Source organism: Eretmochelys imbricata, chromosome 24 (assembly GCF_965152235.1).
Source record: "Eretmochelys imbricata isolate rEreImb1 chromosome 24, rEreImb1.hap1, whole genome shotgun sequence".
Taxonomy (NCBI): domain Eukaryota; kingdom Metazoa; phylum Chordata; order Testudines; family Cheloniidae; genus Eretmochelys; species Eretmochelys imbricata.
The window spans coordinates 21,116,959-21,124,479 of record NC_135595.1 but is presented as its reverse complement, the minus strand read 5'-3'; positions in this window follow the sequence as shown (position 1 = coordinate 21,124,479).

Below are 7,521 nucleotides of genomic sequence, written 5' to 3'. Positions count from 1 at the left end.
GAACAGGGCCCAGTGCAGGGGGCAGGCGTTTCTGAGGACAGACACTGGCTTGGTGGGAGCTATCGCGGGGTGCGGGGTGCACCCAGGGTCCTGCCCCGAGGGGAGCAGCTGCCAGCGGGTTTGTCTCCTGCAGGGAGCGTCGGAGCCCGGGCAGCTGGGAGCCGGATGCTGGCGGGAGCTGAACCCCGCAGGAGCTGCCAGAGGCGGGTTCGGGACGTCAGGACGCTGGGAAACGCGTCCCCAGTTTGTTCTCCATGTTACCCATTGTCCCGTTAACTCCATGAGAACATAAGAGCTGCCAGAGTGGGTCAGACCCAAGGTCCATCCGGCCCAGTGTCCTGTCTTCCAACAGTAGCCAGTGCCGGGTGCCCCAGAGGGAATGAACAGACCCGGGAATCGCCCAGTGATCATCCCCTGTCGCCCATTCCCAGCTCCTGGCAAACAGAGGCTAGGGACACCATCCCTGCCCATCCTGGCTAATAGCTATTGATGGACCGATCCTCCAGGAACTTATCGAGTTCTTTTTTGAACCCTGTTATAGTCCTGGCCTTCACAACATCCTCTGGCAGGGAGTTCCACAGGTTGACGGTGCGTTTCGGGAAGAAAGACTTCCTTGTGTTTGTTCTAAACCTGCTGCCCTTTCCTGTCATTTCCCGATTCCTAGTTACGAGGAGTAAATAACAGGAGCCTCCAGCGGCTCCTTGTCCAGCTCTGGGCTCCGGTCAATAAACTCAGCCTGGTTGTCTCTGTAAGGCCTGGCCGTGCTGGGGCCGAGGGGGACGCTGGCTGGGGAGGGGGGGGTCACTGCTCAGCTGGGGGGTCCGAGTCCGTGGGGGCAGTGGAGCTGGGAACTTGGCCAGTGGGCAGCGCCAGGGGCTGGGCACCCCAGGGGGATCCTGGGCGACTGGGGGTGCCGATCGCTGACTTGTGGAGGGCTGAGTGGGGGGCTTCGGGGCTCTGACCCCCAGTAAGGCCAGACAAGGCTCCTCACCATGGGGCAAGGGGTTGCGGGGGGCCTCCCAGCCCGGCATGCCGGGAAGCGTCACACGGCACAGCCCAGGGGTGCAGGGGAACAGCGTAGGAGCAAAGGCCCCGCACGCGAAGCCACCAGGCCACGGGAGCCCCCGGTGCGATGCCGGCCCCAGCAGGGCCAAGGGGACCCGGGTGCATCTGGCCTGGACCCTGGACCGTGCCGGGCACTCGCTGCTGCCCCCTGCTGGAGAAGGGAGTCCCAGCCCCCCGCAGGCTCAGCTGGACAGGGGCTGCCCCGGCAGGGAGCTCTCGGCCCCGCTCCTGGGGAGATGGGGGACGGACCCGCTGGGCCAGGCCTGATTTGTGTCCCTGGGCTTGGACCCTCTGGGCTTTGCCCCTTTGCGGCAGCAGGACCCAGGGGCGCTGGAGCCATATGCCCAGTGGGGGGCTGAGAGCCATTGAACCCTGCAAACCACGTCCAGCCAAGGGGTGCGGCAGCCCCCCGAGTTCCAGCACCCACAGCAGGACCCGTCTTGATCCAGTGCCGGGGGGCAGTCTGTGCTGTGAGCCTGGGCCCACAGGCAGGGCAGCCCCACAGGGCCCTTCCTGGGTGAGACTGTCCCCTCCGAGCTGCACCCACCCATTTCCCCTTCAGCTGCTAGGGAACGGTGCATGTGTGCGGTCGGGCGGGGTGACTCTGCCGCTTCCTGGGGTTGTCTGTCCCCTGGGTCTCACGCTCCTTCACAGCCCCCCCACCCGCTCCCGTTCCTGCTGGTTACCCTCGGCCCCTCCCACCGGGTATTGCTCCACCGGCCGATTGCCCCATTTCCTGTGGGCTCTCCCACAGCGATCGGCTCCGGCTCTCGGCAGACTCAGGCAGCGTCGGTCAGGCCTGGGTCACATGTTCAGGGCTTTTTGGGAGGCCTCCCAGCATGCACCAGGCTCTCCTTGGCATGACTCTGGCTCTCGATTCGCGCTCCCACAACTCCTGTCCCAGCCGGGTGGACACGGCCCAGGCTGGCGCTGGGCCCCGGGCACTGGCCGAGTGGGAGCTCCCAGGACACACGCTCACGGCACAGAACGGGGAAAACGGGCTCTGGCCGGTACCGAGCGGCTGGGCTGCCCCCAGCCGCGCACGGCAGAGGAATCACGGTCCTGGCGGGAACTGGGCACGGGGTCGTAACACACATGGGCGCCCAGACTCCCCCGGGGTCTGGCTTGGGGCCAATCACCGGCTGGTCGGCAAAGGACGTGCCGCAGAGCTCACACACCCGGCGTCCAGGAAAGCCTCTGCCATGGAGCCCCGTGGGGAATTCCCCGCTGCGTCGGGGCGCTGGGGCCCACCCACGCTGCGTGCGGTGAGTCGGGAGCCGGCCACGGGGCGAGGGCCGCGGGTGGTGCTGAGCGGGGACTCACTGGCCTGGAGGGAGGTTGCTACAGGCGGGCGGGTGGCTCGGTCTGGGAACCAGGCTTAGTCAATAGTTTACTATGGCCTGGAGGTGCCGGGGCTCTGAACTGCCAGGCCCAGACGTGCCGGGGCTCAGCCCTGGCACAAATGAAGCTCTGAGCTCTGGCCCCTGGTGCTGTACCCCCACAGGGGGATTGAATCCCGGGGGAGGGGGGGGAGCTGCCCCACATACGGGCCCGGGGCTGAGTGTGGGCCTGGCAATCACACCCCAGAGACGGGGTGGAGTGAGTGAAGTTGGGGGTGGCCCCCCAGGAGCAGGGCCCAGAGCCCCAGGTCAGGAGGTGTTGGCTGGGGGAGGGGGTGGGCAGATGTCCCGTCCTCCACCCCCAGTTTCACACAGTTCCAACACCCCCCAGGTCTCTCGGGGGGTAAGAACCCCCAGGCCGGGGAAGGGTGCCGGAGCTGACGGTGCCTGGGCAGCCACCAGGGTGCGCCAGAAACCAAGATGGGATGATTCTGCCCAGGACTGAGCCTCATGGGAGAGTCCTGCCACTTCCGCCCCCGCACGGCTCTGCCGGTGCCCCTCACTCCTGATCTGCAGCCCCCTGTTATCCTAGCTCTGCCCCGCCCCCCAGCTCTGCCGGTGCCCCTCACTCCTGATCTGCAGCCCCCTGTTATCCTAGCTCTGCCCCGCCCCCCAGCTCTGCCGGTGCCCCTCACTCCTGATCTGCAGCCCCCTGTTATCCTAGCTCTGCCCCGCCCCCCAGCTCTGCCGGTGCCCCTCACTCCTGATCCGCAGCCCCCTATTATCCTAGTCCTGGGCTTCCCTCCCCACCCCCGCCCCAACTCTGCTCATGCCCCTCACTCCCGACCCGCAGCCCCCTGCCAGCCCCGCCCTGCCGGTGCCCCTCACTCCCGACCCACAGCCCCCTGCCAGCCTAGCCCTGCCCCCCCCCAGCTCTGCCGGTGCCCCTCACTTCTGGGGCTCCCCACACATAAACCCTCCCCAGGCTGGTATTTAAGCCCCTGGCGTTGGGTTCAACTCTTTGTTCTCAGCAAATGCCAAAGTGCCTCCCGAGAGCCTCCCAGACACTCAAACAGGGATGGGGCTGGTGGGGGAAGTGAGGGAATAGGACATGGGGCCTTTCCCCTCTGGGGGCCCCTGGCCCTGATCTGCCCCCAGCATAGGGACTGGCTGGCTCAGGGGGGCAGGGAATCGGTACGGGGCCTTTCCCATCTAGGGGACTCTGGCCCCGATCTGCCCTCAGGGCAGGGACTGGCTGGCGGCGGGGGTGGGGGCGATCCCCAGTTTTTAAGGCCGGGGAGGGGAATTCACTCATCTCATCTGACCCCCTTGTACCTCGCAGGCCAGCGAGTTTCACCCAGTGACCCTGTGCTGAGCCCAATCACCCGCATTTGGCGAAAGCCCCTTCCAGAAAGGGCCCCGCTAGGCCCAGGGCCCCGCTAGGGGGGCCCAGGCTAGGGCCCGCGGGCTGTACACGGACCCCCAGAGCAGTTCATGAGGCCCGTGGCTGCTGCAGCAGAATGGACTAAGGGCCAGTTCGTTCGCGTGTTGTCATCAAGCGCTGGCCTTAGGGGTGGGCGCCGCGGTCGGGGGGAGCCGTCCAAGTGCAGCAAGCTGCCGGACTGGGGGGCGAATGTGGGTGAGCCCACGGCTCCTGGCCAGCTGGGGGGACGTGGGGCCTGGGGTCGGGGGGGAGCCTGGCCCACACAAGGCCGTGGTTAGGTGTAATCAGGGTGAGCACCTGCCCTAGTGACCCCCTGTGATGAAGCGGGACTGTTCTTAATGTTTCCTCTGAATAGTGTGGGGGTGCCTCAGTTTCCCCTATGCAGTTCTTAAGTATCTAAGGGGTGGGATAAGGGTGTATGATCATTGCAGAGCCCTAGAGGGCAGGTGTGTGCAGGGGTCTGGACACAGAGAATGGCCGACACCCTGTTTCCTGGCAACTGATGGCCTGGGCCCTTCCCCCCTGCAAGGTGAGAGCTAAAGGGTTGGAGAACAAAGGAATCCGGTGACCTCCTGGCCCGGGAAAGGGACAAAGCCCAGGGGAGGAGGGGCTGGAGGGAGTTTCAGTTTGGGGCTGGCCAGGGACGAGGAGTGAAGTGCAGACGTGGTTGTCTGGCTCACTGCCCCCCAAAATGGACCCAGCTGAGGGGTCCTGTTCTCTGCACCTACAAGCTCTATCTTAGACCATGTTCCTGTCGTCTAATAAACCTTCTGTTTTACTGGCTGGCTGAGAGTCACATCTGACTGCGAAGTTGGGGTGCAGGACCCTCTGGCTTCCCCAGGAGCCCCACCTGAGCGGACTCGCTGTGGGAAGCGCACGGAGGGGCAGAGGAGGCTGAATGCTCCGAGGTCAGACCCAGGAAGGTGGAAGCTGGGTGAGCTGTGTGTCCTGCAGACAGGCTGCTCACAGAAAGGCGACTGCCCCAGAGTCCTACCTGGCTTCATGGGGAGCAGTTCCAGAGCATTGCCCAGGGACTCCGTGACAACTGGTGGCAGTAGTGGGATGTACTGCACCCCATGGATGGTGCTTCCTGCAGTAAGTGACTGGGGAGCAGTAAAACGAAGGGGGATTGACGGGGACCAGGCGTGCTGAAGATTCAGAGAGAGATGGTTTCAGGGGGCGGTTAACCCCTGGGAGTGTGTGACCAGAGAGAAGGACTTTTGCAGTAACAGGGTCCCCCGGGGGATTGCAGCAAGCGTTCCCAGGGGCGGAGGAGTCTGCCGCTCGACCCTGGCAAAGAGGTGGTGACCTCGAGAAGGGCTGGCACACTAGGGGTTCTCCCTGGAAATCATGGGGAGCTGAGAGCACACAGGTCTGTGAGTCCACAACAACTTGGGAAGAGCGGAGTGATGGCCTGTCACCGTCTCCTTAAGAAGGACATTGTAACCCTGTGCAGAAAGAGAGGGTTGTGCATTGGAAAGTTCACCAAGGCACAGTTCATCGTGCAGCTGGAGGAGGATGACCGCTCTAAGGAACAGATTCCTGACCCCAAATGGGGCTATAGCAGGATCTGGGAGCAGCCGGAGTGGGAGCCAGGCATCCCCAAGACTCCTGTCCCCGACCAGACGGGGGTCTTCACGATCGGGTTCCCCATCCGGGGATCGGAGACGGACGGGATTGGAGCAGAGTCCGAGAGAGCAAGAGGACTGTGGGAGACAGCAAGAGCCCGAGAAAGAGCTGCAGAAGCAGCAGCAGCATGAACTGGCGGTGGTGGGGCGGAGAGGCCTAGGGGACCCCCCAGGGGTGAGTGGGGATAGACCCCGGGGGCCAGCTCCGCAGGGAACCTCGAGACTAAATTGCTGCCCCTGGTTAAGGGTGGGGGCTGTGGATGCCACCTCACTGCCTTTGAGCAGGCTGGGGATTTGAACCAGGGGGACCCTGCGGAAAAGCCCCGGTGTCTAGCTCCCTTGCTGGGTCCCAAGGCCACAGACTCCATCAGCCCGATGGGTGGGGAGGTGGACAGGCTCCCACTCCTGACCCCAACCTATATGTCTGTGTGGAGTTTCCTGGGGCCAGGCCCCTCGGACCCCCAGTGGGAGAAGAAGGTGATGGTCAATGGGGAGACATTCCTGGGGTGGTGAGATCCTGGGACAGAGAGAACTGGTGTCAGGCCCCGGGTGGTGCAGCCTCAGAGGCTGAGGGGCTGGGTGAGCTGGGTGAGGGTCCCAGGGACGAAGCCCCTCGCCCTGCCTGTGGCCCAGATCCCTGTGCAGACCCAGGAGGGGTCGGGCTGGCTGGTCCTTGGGGTTCTCCGGGACACCAGCTGCGAGACCCTGTTGTGGGGTGACTGTGTCTCCTTGGGACAGGATCCAGGCCCTGCTCCTGTAACGGCCAAGGGTTTGAATTTGAATCCAGGGAACCAATCGGCGGAGAGGGAAATGGTCAGTGAAAATGCAGATGACCTGGCTGGCAGGGGGAGGAGCTGCTAGGCTCAGGCTACCTGCCTGCCTGTGACCAGACCCCTGGGGCTGGGTGGGACAGAGGGATGCTCCCCGCCCCCCTGCACACCGGAGAGGGGGCTCCCGCTGGCTCTGATGCCGTGAGGAAAGCAGGGAGCTCGCTGCCTGCCCCCACTGGGACAGCAAGGGCAGCGCTGAGCAAGGGGGGAGCTGAGACCCCAGCGGAGACCCAAGGGGCCTGGCTGGCTTGGGACAGGGGGGCAGGCAATGGGACGTGGGGCCTTTCCCCTCCTGGGGGCGCTGGCCCTGCTCCGGCCCCAGGGCGGGGGACTGGCTGGTTCGGGGAGGCCCCTTTCCTGCTGACTCTGACCAACGGGCCCATCCAGCACGGCCTCCCGTCTCTGACAGCTCCAGGGTACGCGGCAGGAAATGCTGCAACTGGCTGGTTTGGCAATAGCCGGGCTGAGGGTTGTTTCTACCCTGTCAGCTGCGGTGTGTGTATGTGCATACTCAAAGCCCGGGGCTGTGAGCTCCCCCGCAGCAGTGCCCCCAGCCAGGGATCCCAGGGCTGTGAGCTCCCCCCCAGCAGTGCCCCCAGCCAGGGATCCCAGGGCTGTGAGCTCCCCCCCAGCAGTGCCCCCAGCCAGGGATCCCAGGGCTGTGAGCTCCCCCCAGCAGTGCCCCCAGCCAGGGATCCCAGGGCTGTGAGCTCCCCCGCAGCAGTGCCCCCAGCCAGGGATCCCAGGGCTGTGAGCTCCCCCCCAGCAGTGCCCCCAGCCAGGGATCCCAGGGCTGTGAGCTCCCCCCCAGCAGTGCCCCCAGCCAGGGATCCCAGGGCTGTGAGCTCCCCCCCAGCAGTGCCCCCAGCCAGGGATCCCAGGGCTGTGAGCTTCCCCCCAGCAGTGCCCCCAGCCAGGGATCCCAGGGCTGTGAGCTCCCCCCAGCAGTGCCCCCAGCCAGGGATCCCAGGGCTGTGAGCTCCCCCCCAGCAGTGCCCCCAGCCAGGGATCCCAGGGCTGTGAGCTTCCCCCCAGCAGTGCCCTCTCAGCACCCCCTGCATGCCCAAAGGGCCGCTGATGTCGTTCATGGCGCAGGCCAGCACCGGGCGGATGCGGTTCAGGGAGGCATCATTCCAGCCGGGACGGGCCCATTGGTGGGGGGGATGTGCCATAAATCGGGGCAATTTATAGGGTGAGTCCATGGGAAACTGCCT